The sequence below is a fragment of the Chondrus crispus genome, genomic scaffold (assembly GCF_000350225.1).
Source record: "Chondrus crispus Stackhouse genomic scaffold, scaffold_37, whole genome shotgun sequence".
Lineage (NCBI taxonomy): Eukaryota > Rhodophyta > Florideophyceae > Gigartinales > Gigartinaceae > Chondrus > Chondrus crispus.
In genome coordinates this window covers 378,136-389,149 of record NW_005179283.1, presented here as the reverse complement: position 1 = coordinate 389,149, position 11,014 = coordinate 378,136, and positions in this window count along the sequence as shown.

Sequence of the window (11,014 nt, the reverse complement as noted above, 5' to 3'; positions counted from 1 at the left end):
CTCTTGATCGGATTGGCATCGTAGTAGGACAGTACGAGAGAGAGGGAAAGTCTGTAATACTCTTGTGCGTGTGGGTGTTGTTCAAGCGTAAACACAAGTCTTCCACACGTGTGCAACAAAAACTGCCTACACGTGTTCGTTTATTGAATCACGGCATGCATAATATCGTCACACAGTTGCCTCACATTTCTCCAGGCGTAATTCCAGAAATGTCTCCCCTTTCCGACCTTCCTTTCTACAGTGGTGAAGAAAAATACAAAGCACTCCCCCAAAACTAGCATTGCGTGGACGAAGATCAGTGACCCTTTAGAAAAGAGCTTCGCAGCCCCTTGGAAATGGAACGAGAAACAAGAATCATATGTAAACGGTTTTATACAATCGTGCATAGCTTTTGGATTACAGCGCAAAGCATATTTAAAGGCGGTAATATATTTAAAGCACTATACCAAACCAGCATCCCACCAACACTCTGTTCTGCTCTTGGCGTCAAAAACGTAATTCAAATGCTTAAAAGAGTATCAAATGCGTCCCGGCTCCCCCTGGGAACTTTAGCGTCCCCTTAAATGCCTCGTGGATTTCCTTTGGCGATGAGGAGCGTGCAGAATTCTTGCCTTCCACCGAGCCAAGTGGTCGCAGCAACGCATCGCCAAGGAACGCAAACGCATTCGAGCTGTCGATCAGAACTTTCTCCGCTGTCTAGATGCGTATGGGTCAAAGAAAAGGGCTGTTGTTCTAAGGAAGCTGACATGTACTGGTGAACCCATTTAATTCGGGAGGCGTCCAGGGGTTTATCCGGGTCTCATCACCTGTATCAAGCTTTACAGCTCCCTGTACATGCTCTACGGGCGCGGAATATTCTCCATGACCATCCTATGCACTAAAGTATAAAACAAGTTTGAGAGTTCCACAAATGGGGCCCATAAAAAAGTGGCTGGCGTGGTATCGGAGACTGTTAGGGTGACGTGAACACCTGGGGATTGGAACAACGTCGTCAAGAGTGATAAGAAAAATTTAACTTAGACCGCCCCGGCGGATTCGAGTGCCGACGGCATTACGTATGATGTGAAGAACCCATCTTATCCAAAACACAGCAAGGAGGGGGCTTGTTAATGGTTTGGGGGCTTTGTCTGGGGGTGAGAAATGCGAATTGGCGGTTTTAGAAGTACGTCAGACATCTCTTAAATGCATACATACTTCTGAGAGTTTTTGTTGCCATTTCTCGATCAAGAACTGGAACCGAGCTGGGTATTCCAACAGGATTCTGCATCGATACATTGAGCCAAGGTTGTGAGAGAATGAGTTAATGAGGAACATATTGTTGCCCTGGATTGGCCTGCAAAGTCGCCGAGCTTAAACGCCATAGAGAACCTATGGGGGATTCTCGCGCGCAAGGTTTGCAGTATAACGACCGGCGCGGGCAGAAGTTACTAGTCTGGCAGCCGTGTACGGTGTACACGTGGGGCGGAGTGCCCACGTTTCGGGAGTGCGCGTGGCACGCGCCGCGTGCCGATCGGTCGTTACGTGATGTACGTGTGCGCGAGCACACGTGTCGTCCGTGTGGTAGATCGTAGTTGCTACGTGTGTACAGTAGCACACGTGTTGACCGCGCGGTAGTTTTGTAGCCAGTACGCGTGTACAGTAGCGCACACGTGTAGTGGCCAGACTCGTACGGCAGTTAGTAATTGTGGCGTTAGCATTCTAATTGTGTACAGTACCCGGCACGCACTACGCCCCAGGTTCTGTATTGTACACGTGACTGAGGAGTCCCTCTGAGGGGTTAGTACCAGATACCTGTCCCCAACAGTAAACTGGACCAAGCTCGCTCTTGTCTCTTTCGCGCCTAATCTACGACCGTTCGGAAATTTTGCCCCCGCTGGCCTCTAACCCGTTACCGGTCGCCTCCGTTTACGCACCATGGAGCAATTGCGCGTAACTGGCTACGTGTACCACTCCCTTTTCGCAAGTTCTTCCGTATCGGTTAATTTGAGCGCCGCGCGTCCGTGTCGCGTGCTCCCTCGGCGAAGACCTCCGCCTCTCACCGAAACAAGGGACAAGAGGAGTTATCCCACAGGGTGTACGAAAATCGCCGTCAGTTCAAAGTAGTTGAAGAGTGGAAGGAGTGTTTCATGCTTGTTAGAAAAGTATCTTAGAACAGACGTTGCACAAGTCGGTGGGTTCAATGCATAGGCAGTTTTTGAGGTCTTCAAGGGACATGGGTGTAGCATAAACACCCCCAGCGATAGGGGTGTATGCACAGTTCGACCGAGACCCTTTTCAATCGGGGAGACGGGGGTGAAGCGGGACACCAGCTAACAGCACCGGGCAGCAGGCCCGGGTAGCGTGGTAGAGCGGGAACGGGGAGGACGCGGGCACGCGCGAGCGGTTTGACGCCTCGACGCCCCGGCGCGGTACTGGGTAACGATCCAGTACTGACGGGCGGAGGCGGAGCCGGCTCGTGGGCGTGCCGCGCGCGTCCTCAACCCGCGCTCGGTGCCTCTCTAAGGTAGTTAGCGAGCGCTCCCTTAGAATAAGCGGGATGTCGGACCTTGGCGGTCGGTGGGTGACAAGTCCGTGCTTGTCCTTCTCCACCGCGGTCGGTCAGCTCCATATTTAATATACAAAACAATCTATAACACTACAGTACCGAAGTACTGTAGTGGACTACTGTAGTACAGATCGGACCGTACTGTAATACTGTCAGCCATCGTGCCTGACAGTACATGTGTGTGTGCGCGGTTCTGTCCCGCGCCGTACACGTGTGCACGTGTGCACGCGTGCGCCCTGTACCCGATAGGTACACGCGGCCACGCGCGGTAGTACTGTAGATCATCGGGCTCTACAGTATTGGATCCCGTTGTTGATCTAATCTAACTAAAAAGCCCCAGAGGGGGTTATACTACAATGGGCAGGCACCAAAGTACAAGATACCGCGGGAAGCGTAGAGTGCGATGAGATTCTTTTTTACTCTTACCACCTTTAAACATGCTTTCGTGTTGTAATACGAAAAGTAATCACGATTGTATAAACCCGGTTACATATTCGTGTTTCCCATTCCTTTTCTGAAGGGCCGCGAGGCATTTTCTAGGCAATCATTGATCTTCATGCAGTAATGGTGGTTTCGAGGAGGTGCCTTATATATTTTCCACCAGTGTATGTTCCCCCTGCTTCCGTGTTTGAAGCGTTCCCCAGTCCCCCGGCCACGGATTTCTAGAAACGTCCGCGACTGATTCTCTAAATAATAGATAGAATATGCCATTACCCTGAAATGTAAGTTATACTAAAATCTCTTCTCATGACTCATCACCAGCGCAGCGCACGGGGCTGCTATGTCGATATATGTATGCCGACCCAGCGCTCCCTCCTGGACATCCCCTACCCTCTGGCCACCGTATCATCCACCTTGTCTTCCAGTCTCCTTCGTTCCGAGCCGTGCACGGGACTTCCGTGGTCTTTTGGTCGTTAATCCCTGTGCGTTAAGTGGCTTGGACGAACCAGACAGCCAGGTTCTTCACAGGCAGTAAGGTCCTTTGCCACGGCTTAAGAACAAAGTCGGACGCGCTTGTTGTAGGAGTATAGGGAGAGTATGGGCGGGGCGTCCCGGAGAGGCCGTCACATCGTACTATTCGCGCCTGCATCGACCCCGCAGATGCGAGAAACGTGGGGTACTGGTCAAGACTCTGAAAATACGCCTGGTGCTCTGAAATCGTTTCACTCCGATTCAATATATAAGACGTGTGTTTTATAACGACCGGCGCACGCAGTGGTTCTTATTCTGGCGGCCGTATACGGTGGGTCCACAAGTGAGTGAGGCGGCCACGTATGGGGAGCGGTCGCACTTGCCCATCGGTCGTGACATAGTGTGCGTGTACGGTAGCACACGTGTTGTCCGCGCGGTAGTTCGCAGCTATTAAGCGTGTAAAGTAGCGCACACGTGAAGTGGCGGGACTGGTACGATAGTTAGTAGTTGTGGCGATACTATTTCAATTGTGTACAGTACCCGGCATGCACTGGGCGGAAGGAACTGTTTGTGGGAGAACGGGTACCGACCGGTGTCGGTAAACGTAACGACCCGGAGGGAGATCCCGTAGGGGTGATCAGACGATACTGGAAAGGCAGGGGATAATTCAGCTTGTACACGGGGTGCACGTACCGCCATGGGTGACAGGTGGCGACGGAATGGCCACGTGTACCGCCATACGTATAACGTCCCGATCGGGTACAGTAGACTAGAAGGTCCTACTGTAGGGGCGTAGAAATTAGTGTAATAGGAGTGTCAGCTGGGGGAGTCCCAGCTATCACAAGTGGTGCGCGCTCTGCCTGCGAGTACAGGTGGCAGGAGTACCGCCACGTGTGCCGCTGTGCAGGCTACTCCCCGGTGGAGTACAGTAGAGGTACTCCACTGTAGTGATCCAAAGTAGAAGTGGATCACTACTGTACTGCCCGGCCGCCGGAGGTCGACGTACTTAGGGGCGAGGCAGTACGCCCCCAGAGTAAAAGGGGGTAGCGGCCCCCTGGGCGAGAACTTAGGAGGAAGAGGCAGGTCGTCCCGTGCGGGTTATTCTTGAGGGCCGGAAGCACACGCTCCCCAGTTTGTTCGGTCCACCGCCTGGTGGAAGCGTATGCCCATTGAGCCCTATCCCCTCCGGGATCGCAATTCCACTCTTCCGATTACCGGAGTCATAACCGCCGCCCTCAAAGAGAGGTCGGTGGTGTTGTAATTTTACCGCTGCCGTGGACACCCCCTCTGTGACGGGGTAAAACCGAACCGGAAGGATCCATATTATTACACTGTTGTAGTACAAGTGCCAAGTGGCGCTACTGTACTAGGCCGGCGCGAGGGACCCCGCATGAGTACAGTACTACTGTACATCTTACTACTAGTAAGATGTAAACGATTCGGTAGACATGTGGAGAGTACCTGGTTGAGTGGCCACGTCGGTGACCCACGTGTAGTTAGTGGCACCAGCTAGTGCAAGTGTACACGTGGTGCGCGACCGATCGGTGGGTTAGCAGAGCAGTTAATTTTTGGTTACCGTAAGCTACAGTAAGTTGGCTACAGTATGTACAGCTAGTGTAGTCCGTCCGGTGCCACCGCCCTACTAGGGGGTATAAGATAGGGGGACTCCCCCTATCTTATACCCGCTAGTAGTCGGACACCGGGCTGGGGGTAAACTGAGGCAAGCACGCCTCCCCTTACTTCCTACCCTGCACCTTTTACCGTACGGTCAAGCGAGTCCTTCAGGTTTCCAGCTCGCTACCGGTCGTACTGCTCTACACCCCAGTACGACTGCGCGTGTCCAGTGCAGTGTGCCTCCTTTGTCCAGTCCTTCGTACCGTTCCGGATTATTCTACCGGACGTTCGAGTGTAGCCGTCCCCTAGGCTCCCTCATTTCAGGTACAGCCTGTCCTTTCTACGGTACGGTTTTAGCGTCCCTACGGTTGTACCACACTGTACTGGAACAAGTATCCGAGGTGTTAAGACATGACCCCCGTGTAGCATAAACACCTCCCAGACAACTGAGGGTGTATGCGCAGTCCGATGTAGTACAGCCGTCTTCCCGTTCCAACGGGGTCTACTAGACCCCGTTGGAATGGGAAGACGACTGAAGCACCAGCTAACGAGACAGGGAAGCGGGCCCTGGTAGCGTGGTATAGCGGGACGGTCGGGAACGAGCGTACGCACGAGCCGATCTACGCCTCGACGCCCCGGAGCAGCGCTGGGAAACGAACCAGCGCTGACGGGCGGAGGCGGATCTAGGCTCGCTTGCGTACGCGTGTGTCCCCTACCCGCTTCCTCCCTTCTAACGAACGCGAGGGCGAAGGCGCGTGGATAGAATATGCTGGATGGACTGCACTTGGCGGTAGGTCGTGGACAAGTCCGTTCTTGTCCTCCTACCGCCATCGGTCCGCTCCATATTTAATATACAGAACAATCTACAAAAATTTGCAAAATGCCCATCACAATGAGCGTAGGTACTCCAAATGGCCTTCAAAGAATTAACGCTAATCGAAGTGCCTGTCAGGCATATCTTTATATTCAACACACCCGCGGAATGAAATGTTTACCGCTCATAACCGTCATTATCAACACCTATTAATCAAAATGCCAGTTAACAGCAAGGTTTTAGTCAACATGGCTGTCGTACTTCTGTATTAATCTATTCACCCGTCAAAGGAAACGGAATACCCAATACACCGATCAGAAACAAACCCTGGAACTCCAATTTCTGTCGAAATTTCACGCATAATCCATTTGAGAGTCAGAGACGTTGGTTTAACCGAAACGACCGTCATGAAGTGAACAGAATTATCCCAAACCACAGTCAGAAACGGAGTCGATACCAACCTCGCCGTCATAGAAAAGAGAGCATCAGCACCTCTGTTTGTAAGAAATCCGTGGCGAATTAGAGTCGCACGACACCGTTTTGGCGGGAAATTGGCGCACGACCCAGCACGGTGCTCTAACACGCACGGGGCGCCGCCACCGTGGTGTAAGAAGCAGGTCGCGCCCAAGCACGCTAGTGCTGCGCTCTCCGTCGCGACCGGTGACGTGTTGGTGGCGCCTCGACGCCCTGGCGCAAAGAGTAGCATTTGGTGTCCCTACATCCTCACAAGCGCGATGGGAGGGCGAGGGGCGGAAGGGCGGACTATAACTGCATCTGCCCGTCGTGATCCCAACGAACGGCGGCGCGCAGCTCAATCAAACAACGGTATTTTTCCGTGAGACTCTACCGGCGGCAATGGCGGCGGCAGCGACGATACTTCTGATGAGAGTGAGGAGGAAGTCATCCTCTCAAGTGAAGACGGCGATAACGAGACCGTCGTGGGTCCGCAAGCTGGCGGAGGTCGCAAAGCGTATGAAGACATCCCAAAACCAGATCTGTCGAGTTTGAATGAGGAGGAGAAAGCCACAGCACTGAAAATATTCCATCAGGCCAAGAATCGGGAGTCGGCTCGTCGTTCAAGAGCAACCACGAAGCGCAGACAAGAAGAAATGGAGGAGGAGGAGGGCGGACTCCCAGAACTGCGGACTATCGCGCAGGTGGCGACTACGCCTGGCGGCGGTTACCGCGCCAGGATCTCATTAGATTGCTGTCACCCGACAAAGTCCTTCCTTATGCACGATTTGAGGGAGGCAGCAGAAAATTTGGCCATTACGCTTGTATTTCCGACAAATGAGAACTACCATGTTGTCGCGTCTCCTGCTTCAAGCGCCCGGGTATGGCGAGACTCCTTTTCTGTCGAATCAAGGTTTGATCGGAAGAAGGGTGACTGGGTGGTGTCAAAGTGTCAAATATCTGGGGCCATGAGCAAACCGCCACAAACGAGCCATGCTGTGCTTATCGCAACCTCGACCTGTCTCGGCATGTGGCGCCCTTGATCAAACTTGACCCGAGCGCGGGAATACCATGGTCTTCCCGCGCTCTGGTCAATTGATGCATCAATTCCGCAGAATTGATGTCACACCTCGACCGTGTGGTGATGTATCCGAAGCACCTCACCGCCAATCAGTTCAGGCGGATCAGGGTCATTGCAAGTGCCCATGTTTTCGGACGTCCACATGACAACGTGACTTTGCTGCCAGTTCTCAAGTCCAAACTCGAAGCGCAGGGGCATGTTTTCGAGTTTTCGACCATCCATTCCAAGGAGATGCCTAAAGTTGTGGTCGGGTGCGCGGGGGCGGAGCACGCGCGAGGGCGAAAGAAGTTGCTGGCGAAAGCTGGTGACAAGACAACTGAGGAGATTCTTGCCTGTCGATTGTGGAGTAATGGCCGGAAAAAGGAGTGGCTGGCGAGGAATAAGGAGTTGCTGGAGTCAGTTGCGATGCCGACCAAGAAGTATGTCGATGGCGTTTTCTTGGCATTCAAGCATTCGCTCGATGTGTATGAGGATTTGCTTGGCATTTTCAATCTGGACGCGTGCTCTTGCAAGGTCTCTCTTGAGTCGCACACTTTGTACATTGCCATTGGAATGACAAGCAATTTCAACATAGTCCCACTATGCCACGTGTGGCTCTGCGCTAACGAGAGTGAAGCCTCGTGGTCTCGAGTATTGCAGTTTGTGCAGATAAAGTATCGTCGGCGTGCTGAAAGAGCAACCATTGTGAGCGATCGCGACAAAGGAATCGCCAAGGCTATTCCCGTGCCAGCTGCGTGAGGGAAATCCATCACGCTGGAATTTGGGTGAAAATTAAGTGAATTCGGTGAATCACCGTCTCTGCGTGAAACTCACCGTCCACCTCACCGGCCTCACTCAAATCTTCACCAACTTCACCCAAATATTCACTGACCTCACCCAAATCTTGACAAGCCTCACGCAAGCCATCGCCTTGACACCGCTCAGGGACGCCTCAAAACCCCTCCCCTGTTCCCCATCCGTCCCCAACCCCTCCCGTGTTCCCTGTCCGTCCCCAGCCCGTCTCCTGTTCCCCGTGCGTCCCGGCCCTCCCCTGAGCCCATCCCGTATTCCCCGTCCGCCCCGGCCCTCCTCCCCTCACCCCATCCCGTGTTCCCCTCCGTCACCCGCCTTTTCCCTGAACCCATCCCGTGTACCCCGTCCGTCCCCCGCCCCTCCCGTGTCCCGCGTACGTCCCCCGCCCCTCCCGTGTCCCACGTACTTCACCCGCCCCTCCCCCGTCACCCTCCGCTCCTTGGTTTCCTGCGAACGAGTCTCCCACACGCTTTCTGCGCCCTATCGGCGCCTGCAGATCACAGCGCCCACACGTCTCACCGATTTGCCTGTGCCCTGACTTCGGAGCTCCGTCCCGCCTGTAGCTCCTATACTGCTCCTCTGCTGCGCTGTGACGCACGCCGGTCCAAGACCGAGAATTTTTCTCCCTGTGTGGCGACCAACATTGTGATGACCAACATCGATAGCGCTGGTCCGGCTGTGTCTGTGTTTGAACCCTCTCCTGTCAAAGGGCAAGAAGCAGACGTGCGAAGGTCTGTTTTCAAAGAGTTGCAATGTGATGGATTCGAGGCAGGGCACTGTTGGAAGCAGAAAATGTAACAGATGAAGCCGCACGCATTCGCCGTAAGCTGGCCTTCTCTCCTGAGGACGTATGCATACACGCAGATCGAGGCGAGAGTGCTACAGATGATGTCCTATCGGGGTCCGATTGCCCTTTTTCTGACGAAATGGAATCTCCTTTGTCATCCGTTTTTGAGGCAGATGAAGGGGAGAAGGACTACGGCCATTGCTCTCGAGAAAATGAACACAGCTCTGATGAGTCACTTTCTCAAGCAGAAATCGTCATTTCGGACCATGAATTAGAGCAACTGTACCGAGATGCAGTTCCTGAGCGGCCGAATGTTAGAGAATTAATTCCGTCAAACGAGAATGTGGCGAGAAGACTCGCAACTGAGGACTTTTTTGTCTGCCATTTTTCTGAGCCGCACAGCGGCATGGTGGTTTGCCTGGGTGGGAGTACGCCTCTGCTTTTGACGACGTACAAATCGAGCCGGACGACGCTGATGAACTGTTAGGTGAGCGCTTTGTGCGGGAGGCGAATGGCGTCTTGGAAAACGCTGTACGAGAAATTAAGGTCACCGCAAAGGAAGATCAGATCGTCACAGAGAGTTTGTGGTCGCGGTTGGGGATTTTGAACGTTTTTTGCCGGACGCCTTGCTTTGTAAGCTCAAAGCACATATTAACAGGGTACTGAAGGCACGGAAAATTCTCCCACGACTGTGAACGAGATATGAAAAGTCATAATAACCCACGTCCTGGCAGTATCATATGGAAGCAATGTGGCGACTATAACAGCCCCAGAAAATCAGGACTTCTATTTTCAAACGGAACTAAGCAGGCAACGCCACAATGACATCTGGTCGGCGTTAAGTGCGACAACGGAACGGAGGCAAAGAGTTCAGCACTTGGGAGACGGATGGCAAAATAGGCCCGTGTTAGGAAACCAGCTCATTACAGAGCTGGAAAATGAACTTGCAGCGATGAAACGCGCCATACTTTACATACCAGGTCATACTATTCTGAGCTTAGACAACAATCATCAGCGGTTACGTTCACGAGCAGTTACACAGTTCACAAACCGGTCCCAACTTAAGAATCCTGAGAAGGCCTTGGGGCCCGTCAATAACGTCCTGTGCTCTGCATTGACCTCAGCATTTCTTGCCAGTCACTACTCAAGGCCGAGAGAAAACATTATTCACGTATGGAAAATACTTGTCCAACTGTCGCAAGGCGCTGCAACACCAGGCGCAATAGCACCAATGAGCGACGCGTTCTTTGCTGCGGACAGAGGCTATAACGCAAAGGAAACTGTAGATTTATTGAATGATACTCTCGGTGCCACTGGAATTGGCACGCACAAGCGAAGTTTAGATTATCCGTTTGTCTTTGGTGACGGACCTATATCTAAAAGACACAAGGGTATGGAAATTAGTGAAAAAGGCTGCAGGGCGGTTTATAGCGCAATACGAAAGCAGTCTCGAGCATCAGGGGAAAAATTCAAGCGATTGTGTACAGGGAAAGCTTTACAGGACGTGTGGCGGCAGTGTACCACAACAATACGAGTTTGTTTCGGGCACATTTGTTCACATTAATCCCAAAAAGTGAGTATCGCTGGAAAACTCGCCGCAGCGATGGTGAGAGAACGGCTGAACACTTTCAGGAAATTTAAAGTGCTACAGGAGTTGAGCAGAGTATTAACAGAACGGGGAGCTGTAGCAGGAGTGCCCATTTTTCGGATATGTCTGTGGATCGATTGCGAGTCGGCTTTGCACTTTCAGGTGTGAAGCACATGACCTTGCTTCAGTCAGAAGACCCGGGGTGATTCTTGAGGAGAGCTTTTATGTGCACGTCAAGGACCACTCATGCGTTTTTAATGGTTTTTGTGCAGCATTTGACCAGCACACTTACTGGTTGTCATACCTCCCCAAGAGGAGTTTCTCCGGCCATCGCCGCCGTCGTCCAATTTAGTAATTTTAGTTTAATTAATTATCGCTCCGACGTCAGCTAGTATATGCCACACGTCCGACCCGAAGTAAATCCCCAA